At 42.3% G+C, this 12913-nt stretch overlaps 1 protein-coding gene across 7 annotated transcripts in view; it reads right to left on the bottom strand.

Annotated features, from left to right (window-relative positions):
* LOC135898538 (anoctamin-7-like) overlaps window positions 1–12913 on the bottom strand; it is a 117270-nt gene that overhangs the window by 62026 nt on the left and 42331 nt on the right. Inside the window, exon 1 of one of the 7 annotated variants that reach the window (XM_065427543.1) lies at window positions 6865–6959. The exons of the other annotated variants lie outside the window; for them this stretch is intronic. The gene's annotated coding sequence lies outside the window, so the exon portion shown is untranslated. Of the gene's footprint in view, window positions 1–6864; window positions 6960–12913 lie in introns of those variants that run through there. 7 annotated transcript variants of the gene reach the window in all.

Below are 12913 nucleotides of genomic sequence, written 5' to 3' on the forward strand. Positions count from 1 at the left end.
GGAAATACAGCGGTAGATAATATGAGATTGTAAATGTGAGTAACAGCGGGGCATATTAAGTGAAGAACATGTTTAATGGGCGCTATTTGGAGACCAGTTGCATCTACTGACTTGCTATTTTTAATATTACTTATGCACGAGAAAACTTCCGTGCAGTTCGTAGGAGCAATGAAGAGGGATGACGGACAGCTGCTTCCCTTCATGAATTCAATGTAATTTTGGCTGCACTCTACCTGACTCTGAGATGCCTGTAAAATAAAGAAATTGTTGAAAGCGTCAGCTAAACAGGTCCCATAAATTCGTTTTCCTTCATGCTGAAAGTTTTCGGATGTATCACGGGTATTTTGTTGCAATAAACAATTCAGTTTTCGCCAGATTACATCCGATCGCTGTTCTTCAGGGCTCCAAAATACATTTGTGAAATAGGCGTCTCGAGCCATTCTTAGTTTTGATGTTAGATTATTTCTGTACTTTTTGAATTGCCGCAGCAACTCTTCGTCTTTTGATTGTACAAACTGTGCGTACAATCGGTTTTTATGCTTGATCATTTGGAGCAAGTCGGACGTCATCCAGGGTTTCCGTGCTTTTGATGATGTGGCTGTCTTTCTTAGTGGAAAATGTGCATCGTATATAGCCTTGAATGTAGTGATGAAGTTAAGGTAAGCGGTATCACTACTATCTTCCTCGAAAACGTTGTTCCAGGTCTGTTGGCTAATCGCAGCAAGAAAGGATTCAAGATTTTTTTTCGTTATAGATTGTGTATAAATTACTTGCCTTTTGTAATTAACATGTACAGCCTTATCAGCTATCATTACGATTCCAAGATGATCGCTAATGTCGGTATAAACTACGTCTGCAGTTACTAAATTACTGTCTACATTTGTAATGAATACATCTAATAAAGATTCACTTTCTAAAGTCACTCGCGTCGGCTTTGTTATTACGCTAAAAAAACCATTACGCTAAAGAGCACGAACTGGACATAGACATAAGAAAGGTACCTGATTAGGCTGCTGAGCACAAGGTCGCGAGATCGAATCCCGGCCACGGCGGCCGCATTTCGATGGGGGCGAAATGCGAAAACACCCGTGTACCTAGATTTAGGTGCACGTTAAAGAACCCCAGGTGGTCGAAATTTCCGGAGTCCTCCACTAGGGCGAACCTCATAATCAGAAAGTGGTTTTGGCAGGTAAAACCCCATAATTTAAAAAAAAGGTACCTGTGAGATAGATAGATAGATAGATAGATAGATAGATAGATAGATAGATAGATAGATAGATAGATAGATAGATAGATAGATAGATAGATAGATAGATAGATAGATAGATAGATAGATAGATAGATAGATAGATAGATAGATAGATAGATAGATAGATAGATAGATAGATAGATAGATAGATAGATAGATAGATAGATAGATAGATAGATAGATAGATAGATAGATAGATAGATAGATAGATAGTGTGTGTGTTTGTGTGTGTGTGTGTGTGTGTGTGTGTGTGCGCGTGTGTGCGTGCGTGTGTGCGTGCTTGCGTGTGTAAAACACCAGCATTTAATTTAGTTTCACTTAGCCGCCCCTAAGGAAAGACAGACATACGGGAGATTGTGTCAGTTTCCGAGCGGCGTCTTTGGGGCTGGTAACATAGTTGTTTGGTGCAGAATAAGGCCATTTTTGGTAAAGTAGCATGGTAAAGTTTGTTACACACAGACGGTAGTCTCGTTTATGTTGTCTCACGTCACTTCGACAAGAACCTTGACTGTAGTGCTGAGCTAGCTGTGTTCATATCGCATCGCAAACTGCCTGTGCCGCAATTACAACTGAAATTCACTGCTTCTCTCTGCTGCTTACGAGCTTAAGCTCTAATTTGAGCATCATAATTGAACAATGTGAAATAGAAGGAGCAGCATTTTTCCATGGTACTGACCCGTTGTACAACCACCTTGTCGCTAGTATGAACCCATCCGTATACCGTACGAGGTGGCACGCTAAAGTGGACAGCGATCTCAATTTAGCGGCCACATCGAGACATCAGTGGCAGTTATAGAGAATGATTCGAGGGTCAGTTAGCAATGCCCCATCACGGTGCTTCTTAGGGACGTAAAGAACACATAGTCTATCCCCAGAAGCTCGCGCTAGAGTCTTTATCACCGCAGTACCACCCCAAAATCAGTGTTCTGCGGCATTGTGCATGAATCATAGAAACGTCGCATCTCTCTATTTCTCTGGCTCTCTTGCATAACTTGTCTGTTGTGTGATGCAAACACAACGATAATTCTTGTCGCTGTCTGCGCTTGCTGCCTTTCCAAACGGGTCTAGTGTTTGTCTTATATTCTTATGGGATGTGATAAAGTGATACAGATCATATTAAACAAATAATCATATATGAAGACGTTCAGAAGTGGTGGGCCAACCGCCCTTCTTCGCCTTCGCCATTTTATCTGCTTCTCAGAACAACCATTACAAATTATGCACGGGTTTCCCTGCCTATACGTGCGGCGTAGTGTGAAGCGCACAGCGTTGATTGATTGGATTTAACGCCTCAGCGTAGCACGACAAGTACGAGACGTGTAATCGCATAGGTTTTCCATTCACTTCGGACACCGGTGGTTCTTACGTGCAACCAATGCGCGGTACACGAGCGTTCTTGCGCTTCATTCCCCAAAACTGAGAGCTGGGTGAGTTGGTGTGGTTCCACCTTAACAAAAAACTGCGCGAAAACGACGTAGACGAGCGGGAGAGAAACGGCAAACGCGGGCGCTACTCGCAACTAATAGTTTACTCGCAACTAACAGTTATAGCAGTTTATAACTTTCTTTCTTTCTTTCTTTATTGATTTATTCAAGACAATGAACAGATTGTCTTAGGGGACACGGCTAAAGGCAATACATTTGCCTGACTAGGCCGTGCCACCCGTACATTGGCAGCAACATGGCAGTGGCAGGCTTTCAGGAGGTCACACATGAAATTAAAGTAGTACACATTTTCAACACTTGAGTACACAATTCGCGTAAGAAGAAAGGAAAAAAAGGTTAAAGTTTATACAGTTTTCTAATCAATTGAAGCACGACAACGACAGAAAAAAAAAGTATGTACGAAATTTTCCATACCGGTAGCTGAAAGGTTAAAGTTTACACAGTTTTCTAAAAACAACAACAAGAAACATGAACAAAATTTTCTATACCTGTAGTTCAACATTTCTATTAGTCTTCGGATATTAACAATTCTTTTACCGTCTTCTTAAAGCTTTGCTTTGAAATTCCAGAATTTAGCAGGTCCAATACCAACGGGTAGTCGTTTAGAAGGTTAGGAAGTTGAACTGCTAGTTTTTGATCTCCGTATTTCGTTCTGCAACGTGGTTTTCCTATCAGAGTTTTTCTGAGGTTATAGTTTGTCGTTCTGCCATGGTATTTACTTTGGAAGGAACATTTGTCTTCCCAGAATTGCCGTGAAATTTCGAGGAATAATTTGTAAGTGTGAAGTTTTGATGCTGTTAATATTTTGTATTTGTTATAGTATAGTTTAGTGGTATCAGTACGTTCTAAGTTACCTATCGCGCGCAGTGCGCGGTTTTGGAGTGTTTGAATTGATTTTAAGTTAGTTTGTGTAGTGGTTGACCAAACTAGCAAACAATACGTTAATCGAGAATGTATAAGCGCGTTGTAAATATTGCGCTTCACATTTATCGGTAGCAAATATCGCAACCTATTTAGCACACCGACAGCACGAGCGATATTTTTTCTAAGAACGTCTACGTGCGGTGACCAGGACATATTTTCATGGAATATTACTCCTAAAAATCTGGCTGTTGTTGCCTGTTCGAGGTTGACCTTCTGAAACTGGAGTGTTATCTGAGGGTGGATTATTGTTCCTTTTGACTTAAACACTAGATACTTAGTTTTAGTTATGTTTAATTGGAGTTTATTCGCATTTAGCCACAAGCTTAGTTGCTGTAACCAGATGTTAGCTTGCTCAAAAAGATTTCCTATTTCCCTTCCTGAAAAGAACACGTTAGTATCATCCGCGTATAATATAATATTGGAACAGCCTTGAATATTTACAATATCATTAATATAGAGTAAAAATAAAACAGGCCCCAAGACGGATCCTTGCGGCACGCCGTACTTAATGTGCTGGATTTCGGAACTAACTCCATTTATTGTTGTGTACTGTGTTCTAGAGGTCAAATAGCTTTTTATTAAGGATAATGCGACACCACGAATTCCATAAAGAGGTAGCTTTTTCAAAAGGACATCGTGTTGCACGCAATCGAAGGCCTTCCTAAAATCTAGAAAGATACCTAGAGTTAACATTCGGTTTTCTATGTTGTCAAGGATTTGTTCCTTTATTTCAAGTAAAGCGGTTTCTGAAGATTTAGCCTTACAGAAACCATATTGCTCCTGAGCTATTATGTTATACGTGTTTAGAAACTGACAAAGTCTTCTATTAATTACATGCTCAGCAATTTTCGCGAAGACAGAAAGAACGGATATTGGCCTGTAGTTATTCATGTCATTAACTGGGCCACTCTTATGAATGACAGTCACTCGGGCTAGCTTCATCCTATCTGGAAACACACCGTTAGAAAGAATTAGGTTACAGATATGTGAAAGAGGCGTGCTTACAATTTCACTGACGGCTTTCAACGGCTTCACTTTTATATCATCTTCACCCGAAGCACAACTGTCTTTCAACGATAAAATTATTGTCTGTATCTCGTGCTGCTCAGTAGGCGCCAAGAACAGCGTAGAAGAACATCGATTTAATATATATTCCGTGCAAGAGACTGGTGTATCATTTTGTGAGGACGCACCAGCATCAATAAAATGAGAATTAAAAGTATTTGCAACCTCAATATCTGACAATTCACTATGCTGAAATGCAACTTTTCTTGCGATAGCGCCTTTGTTAATTACTTCATTGATCGCTTTCCACATGAGATTTGAATTTCCCATGATAGCAAAAAACTTGTTCGCGTAATATTCTTGTTTAGAGCGTTTAATATCGGAATTCAATTTGTTACGCTCAGATTTGAAAGACCGAAAGTCATCTTCGCTTCTGCTACTCAAAAAGATTTGGAAGAGCTTGTTACGACATTTTATCCTGTTATAGAGGTCACGAGTTATCCAAGGCTTTCTATCTTTGTTGTGTTTTTTAAACTTCTTAAGTGGGAAACATCTGTTGTATAACAACGCGAAGGTAGATATAAAAATATCGTAAGCATTGTTTACATCAGTTTCCTCGGTCACTTCGTCCCACCGATAACCAGAGACTAGTTCAACAAATTTCTTAACACTTTGTTCTGAATAAATTCTTTTTAAGCTTTCAGGGCATATATTGGATGGCTGTCTATGAGGTAGCAGACAGTATATAGGCAAGTGATCACTAAGATCGCACATCAAGACTCCTGCCCTTACATATTCAGCAGAAAAACTCGTCACACAGAGGTCAAGTGTTGTCTGGCTTGTAGGTGTGATGCGAGTAGGCACGTTGATGACATTTGAACACCCGTATGATTCAAAAGTTTCCTGAAAACGCGTATATTCTAGGTTGTACGTACGGTTTCTACGTACAGTTGTACGTAGAAACCCAGTAGCCAGCTTTGCTGTTGCCACGTGTTTTTTCATGCACACTTTAGAGGGTCTTTGTTCTCCTTTCCTAGTAGTTTTCTACTTATTCTGTTTCTTTGGAAATAAACTGTTGGTTGCGAGTGTTGCCCGTGTTTGTCGTTTCGCCCTATCTCGTCTACGTCTTTTTCGCGCAGTTTTTTGTTAAGATGTTCCATTCCCATTGGAACGAGGCCGCCGCGGCGGTAAATCGAACCCTACCCCTCGTGATCACGAGTAGAACGCATTAGCCATTGATCCAAAGGACGGGCAGACATAAAAGCGTGTATAGTTAAATCGCGGCGTACTTGAGAGGGAAATGGCCGTGGCCCGCAACTGGCACTGGGCTTTCAAGAGAACGCGTTTCGTCGCAAACGCGGGTAAAAGAGCCACTGAAAAGATAGTGCACTGAAAGAAACCGACTCTTAAGTTTCCAAGTGGCATTTCTGTATTAAATTGAAACATGAACGGTGGGATAAACACTGAAGCATTTCGTTCACAATTCATGACTGAATCATAATTAGGCGGGATAAGGTCTTGCACTTTAAAGAACCCCATGTGGTCAGATTTTCCTGAGTCCTCCACTACGGCGTGCCTCATAATCAGAAAGTGGGTTCCGCGCGTAAAACCCCATAATTTTTTTTAATAGGTCTTACGAATACATGACACGTTCGCTTTTTGTATGAACGAATGCTTCCTTTACCTTTCCTTCTTTAAAACTTGCGCGTATTTTCCGGAAATTACGTCCTCTTGTTGCAAATCTCCGAGGCTTACGCCGAAGTCTGATCGTAAGCTGCGGGGGGGGGGGGGGGGGGGGAGGGGGGCAGTGGAGGGGGTATGACGGTAGGTGTATTATTAGTCTGTGTGCACTCATTATAACGTAAGAAGACCTGGTTTAGGAATGTTGGCGCAGAAACACAGAAATACCAGAAATGTTTCTAGAAAGCGAAGCGTTGAGAAGGTGGGGAGCATTTGAGACATCACGCGCCGCTCTTTGCTTAAGTTATTCAGTAAGGCGCAGCACCATATTTTGCGACGCACATCGACAGCTTACAGTCAAAGGAAAGCCTCTGAGGCGAGCCTCCACCTTGTGTTCAAATCGAACTAGCGAGCTGTTACGCAGCCATGCATTCTTTCAATAGGACACGTACACGATACAATTGCGAGCAGCCGACGAGGCGACACTGTATAACGTGTTCTCGCAAAGCACCGTTTTTCCTTTTCTCTCGTTCTGGTCATTCAAGGTTGAGTGGGACCTACCTTTCGGACAACTTTATCTCGGTTTCGTCTCGTCGAACCGTCCGTTTAAGCCCAGTAGCGCCGGCGCCTACACCCATGTCCCACTTCACCTGTGCTTTAAACTATTGAAAGTCCAACTGTCTGACTGCATTTTCGACGCAACACTGTCATGGAAACAAAGCGACATCCTTTTTTCTTCGAGAAGCCCCCCGGCACGCTGTGTCACCTGCAGAAGGACGCACATTGTGAGCGTGGCCATCTCTTCGCGGTCCGTGCCGCAGACGCAGACGCTGTGTAAGCGTTCAAGGCGCACTTGTGGCCGCCAGGAATTGAGAACAGTGAAACCTCTCCTGCAATCACGAATGTACGCAAAGCCGATGCGTCGCCTTCAACAACCGCTTCTCCTTGACCGACGACGAAAGCGTGCACATATCCTTGCTTACGCATTTCATAATGTTTCCGTGGTTCTGTGGCTTTCGTTTGTGTGTACGCGAGTGCAGTGCTTAGAATTTGATGTTTAGGAAAGACCTCATTTATAACTGCATAAGAAGAGTTACATTTCGTGTACAATTATATGGCGTGAACATTTATACAAATTTATTTTTTGAACGCGACCTTTAAAAGTGGCGTCCTTGTGTCTCTTCCCAACCGTTGTTTCGTTTGTGACAATTATGAGCACGATTATGTCAGAGAAGAGGAGAGCACCAATCGCGCCCTAAATGCAATTAATAAAAAAAAAACTCTTCGTCTGCATCCGTTTCCGCGCATCGACAGCTTACATTCAATAGCTTACAGGTTCAGGCAGCGGTGCGACACAGTCACTCGAGCTATGTTTTCCTACTCTTTGCAGCTTGAATACGGCGGTTAAACGCTCCTTCCCACGTTTTCCACTCGTTAATCTTTGGCCTAGAAACGGATCCTAATCTGCTAAAACGAAATCGACGTCACCGCTTGCTATCGGCCTGGACTTGCTGCCTTCGTGCTGAGCATGCGGCTACATCAGCCGCACCTGTATCAGCTGTAAAGGATTGATTCTGGTGACATTAGAAATGTTGGCTAGTGTTGTGTTGGCGATTTATCCACAAACAATAGATCGTATAATGAGAAAATGATGATAATATGAGGGGATATTAAAAACAAACAAAACATCCGGCATATTTCGTAAAACATACTTAAACAACAACAGCCATTATAGGAAAGAAAACAGCACACTAATAAGTCTATAATTAACACAGAATGCCGCGACATAACAATAGCACACAAGGACATACGAAGTGTTCAACCTTACCGACCTTTATCACTGGCAGAATTGCTGGGCCCAAGGCCATCGTAAATAGCACAGCGCAAAGTATTGAACGCACTCAACATTTTACGAAGACACAGTCATCGCTAACAAGTATTAGATATCGCACTGAAGATTCACACAATGTAAATACAAGTTGCTTCTCTTATTTGTAATTATTAGCGGTTGTATATTACGTATTATATTTTTTTTGTATTTTGTATTCTGTGCATTCTCGCCTGTTTATGCGCTCATGCGAGTCCGCATCACGGCCACTTGTGAGCGTTTATGACTTTGTTTACGAACTCATTGTGGTGCGACTTGCCTTTGCAAGTCGCACCACAATATATATATATATATATATATATATATATATATATATATATATATATATATATATATATATATATATATATATATATATATATATATATAAAAGTTGCCCGGGCCACACGGAATAACACCTTACTACGGTGATCAGCTCTGAGAGCTCTAACAACTTTCTTTTATTAAATTGATATTGTATCTATGTATTAACACTTCTTTTTTTAATGGAAATAAAATAAAGAGATGTCACCCTGTAATGGTGACGGCTATTCCCTTTCACATAGCCGAAACAACAATATAACACACACACACACACACACATATGTAAAGGCGCCAACACAACTCCGCAGACGGCTTTTGCGGACGGCGCGCGACTTGGCGAACCTTCTGCGCATGCTCCGAAGATAGCAGCCTACGGCGCGTGCGTTGAAGTATAGAGGGGATGGCATCTCGGCTGGTGCAGCGCAACCGACGTAGCGTGACTGACCGCAACGACGCTCGCCCGCGCGCCGATAACGTCGGACTATAAACGGGCCTTAAGGGTGTTCCAAATCGGCCTCCATGGTTTGTGAGTGGTGGCGCTGGCTAACACTCCCAAGGTCAGTTCTACTAGTAAAACAAAAATCCCCAACAATGTGGATGGGAAAATGGCGCCGCGGTAGCTCAATTGGTAAGAGTATCGCACGTGTAATGCGAAGGCATGGGATCGGTCCCACCTGCGGCAAATTGTTTTTTTCATCCACTCTGATTTCCATTTTCTTATAATTTATTTAATTCAGTTGGTAAGTAGAAGTAATTTCCCAATTTCCCCTATGTTGTCCTCGGTGTCCTCGGTCATTGCTTTACATTTAGGTAAACTTGAGAAACATGGAATACATTTCCATGCAAACAAAGTCTTCTTCTATCTCCGGCATCGGCGTCGGTACGTTAGCCATAACAGTCCAAACTGTTTTAGCTAAACCTTTTTCATACATGTACGGTTTTTTTTTTGCTCAATTTATTAGGAGGCTTTATATTTTTCTTTCCACTTTTTGCGTTACTTATGCAATGCTTGCATTTATTGCACCCTGTACGTGTGCGAGTGCGGCTCACTGCCGAATTATAGTCTACGGGGACGGGCTTATTAATAGTCAAGCTGCAGTTGATGTTTTTTCCGGTTACCCCTCTTTCTATTCTTGAGATAAATAAATTTGATCAATTTTTTCTTAATTGATTGATTGATTGATTGATTAATTGATTGATTGATTTATTTATTTATTTATTTATTGACGCCAACTTCACTCCACTAGTGATGTCTCTGCGGCCAGATTTCGCTTTGTGAGAAAAGTGAACCTGTGAGCTCTTACGTAGCCATGTATTCTTTCAACGGGACACGTACACGATCTAATTTCAAGCAGTAGCCGAAGTGATATTTTTCTCACAAGCTTTCTCACAAGAAGACACACAAATGAAGCTGTAAAAGCGAACTTGACTTGCCAATTCTCCAGGATTGCTTGATGATTCGAAAGCACTCTGACGCAAAAATTTTATGAATGCATCTAAGCACGTGATCGTCAGTGCGGTTCTGCGGAGATAATTTTTTCCGACATTTATATTAAAAGTGAATAACGTGCGAAGTACAGAGCCCAGTGGAATATTTTTATTTAACTTCAACTGTTGTCCAGCTCCACTACACTGCGACTTCTCGGCGGACAAAACTCCAGGAAACCGTCCGATCTCTCAGATAGCTAATGTGAAAATCTTATTTCGCTCAGTGACTTAACCCTGAACAGTACACGATTACAATTCCACGCTTGTCTACTAAGAAAATGCGAAGAAGTTGCGAGCGGAAGAATCAGGGCGCCCGAAATGATTTGACAGAATACAACTCGAACGGTGACTGCGGCACCACCATACCTAATTAGCCGGCAGTGATGTGTGCATGCTCCTGTTACATCGCTAAAGTACTGCCTAATATTGCCTCATGTCTTGTTTGCACAACATTGCCGCTACCCTCAGATTCCTCTTCCCCCTCCCCTCCCAGCCTAGGTTGCCTATTGGGGTCAGCCTGCCTTCGTGTCATCGTTATCTCTGATTCCATTCTCATGGTGTTGTCGTGCCACCTTTCAGTTTGCGATATAGCACGGTGTTACCAACAAACTCCTGCTTTGTACCTCCATGCACTCAGACGTTGCACAGCGAAGTCGGCGAAGTGTGACGGGAGAAGACACCTTCCGCAAATCCTTTATAGCCAGGAAGTTCAACAAAGAATCGTAAAATACTTGGCTGAATGAGGCAGGAAAAGCTAAATAATACAAAGACACCAAAAAGGGGGGCATGCTACATGTACATTGTAGTATTCACCTGATTAATATTTTCTCGATATGTAGCGGAAGCTTTAATGAATCATCAATTGAATTATTCACAAACAATTCCGTAAACAGGCAAGATAAATTTTCTTCTTCCTTTCCCCTGCGTGTGTTATGAGCATTTCATAGGCACGTCTGCAGGCTTTCTGGCTGCAGCACGTCTCGCCACTGCATGTCCAAGTAACGGGGTCACGATGCGTCATCAAGCAGCATTTAAGCGTAGGAGGTGTTCTCAGTCCTATTTCATGTGACTATTACGTGGGGACCGATATGGTAAGTAAGTAAACTCGCTTTCATGCCGCTGGGATACGCCCACCGTTAGGTTGATGATAAAATTAAAATGTTTAACGAGTCTGCTTCTGCTCACCACATTCATCTGTGAAATTGGCTAATAAACCAAGGGACAAGAAAGAAGTGTAATGGGATGGGATTGCATGCAAAATTACGCACAGTAGAACGAGGTTAAGATCATCGGCCACGGTCACCGGCGTGCCAATTTTCAGGAGAAACCGGCGAGAAAATGCTGCCTCATGACGGACGCCAGTGCCGTGACAGTGACAGGACGGAGCGATTGACGGCTGTGTGAATCAGGCCTAACAACCCCAAGTAAGTGAGCATCTATTTGTACGTTTGCGTGTGTGTGTGTGAGAAAACATTTATTGTAATGAGGTCCGGAGGCTCGGCTTCTTAAGCCAAGGCGGGCCGCTCCCACGTTGGCAGTGTCAGGCCAAGCCTTTCAGCGACATCGTGGGCCCTCTGGACGGCCCTTAGTTGGTCCTGAAACAATGGGCTTTGAATCCTTTTCTCCCACTGTGTCCATTCTTCAACGAGGTTGGGGAGAGTCGCGGGACACCCCACCAGCATAAGTCTGATTCCAATGATGCCATTACGATCATTGCAGTCCATCTTAATCTCCCTCTCTGGATATATTTTATTAATGGTGTACGGTGTGGGATATGTACCTGTTTGCAATAAGCGCAGTGAGACTGCCTGAGCCCTGTTCAGTTTTGAATGTGGCAATGAGAATTTCCTGCGTCCTAAATAGTAGTGTTTGGTAATATCATTGTATGTTATTAAATGATCTCTATATTCCCTGGCTCGATGGTGAACGGCTCGGTTGTGACTGTCACAGTTAGCAAGTTTTCGTGCCAAGTCATGAGCAACCTCATTGAGGTTTATCCGAGTCTCGTCCACTTTCCCCATATGCGCAAGAAAACATCGGATTTCAGTTCTCATAATCCCAATGTTTTCAAAAAGTTTAGCTGCAACATCAGCTACGTAGCCTTTATCAAAACACTTTATAGCGGATTTCAAATCACTGTAAATGCAGGCCCGCTTATTACTCCTGATGGCTAGGGCAATTGCCACTTGTTCCGCCACCATGGGGTCCTTGGTAAAAATTGTGATAGCATATTCCACCTTCCCTTGATAATTTGAGACAATGGACGTTTGCGTGCCCCGAAACAATTTGCATGGCGCGAAACAAATACAACTAAAGCGTTGTGTGAACAGAACTCTTCGCGCTAGCAGCATGGCGAAGCAACATAACATGCCTACTTGGACAGCCCTCTCTTCTTTAAACTTGCTGCTCATCTTCACGTGCGCACGCAAGTAATGATCTCTCTTCCTCCCTCTCTCTTTTCGTCCCTGTATTCTCCTCCCCTAGTGCAGGGAAGCAAATCGGACGCACGTATAATTAACCTGCCGGCATTCCCTATCTTAAAACTCCTTTCTTTCATCTTAGGGCCCCAGAAAGAAATAACGTCCACTGGAATTTATCAATCAACAAAATTGTGACGAGTGACAGAAATATATTTTATGTAACATCTAAACGCATTATTACAGTTGTTTCGTACCTCCGTTCAGGTTGCCCCCTTCCGAGAATTATGCAAGGTATACAATTCTAAAGGACATCGGAAGTCTGACATGCGCATTTCAAGTTCAACAGTGATGAACAGTATCCAGGCAGTGAAAAGTGACGTTGTTTTTCACCTCCTTGCTGAATTGTTTACTGCATTAGCAATATGTGCTCATATACTATATTTACTGTGCATGCAACAACAAATATATATATATATATATATATATATATATATATATATATATATATATA

The sequence above is a fragment of the Dermacentor albipictus genome, chromosome 2 (assembly GCF_038994185.2).
Source record: "Dermacentor albipictus isolate Rhodes 1998 colony chromosome 2, USDA_Dalb.pri_finalv2, whole genome shotgun sequence".
NCBI classification, from domain to species: domain Eukaryota; kingdom Metazoa; phylum Arthropoda; class Arachnida; order Ixodida; family Ixodidae; genus Dermacentor; species Dermacentor albipictus.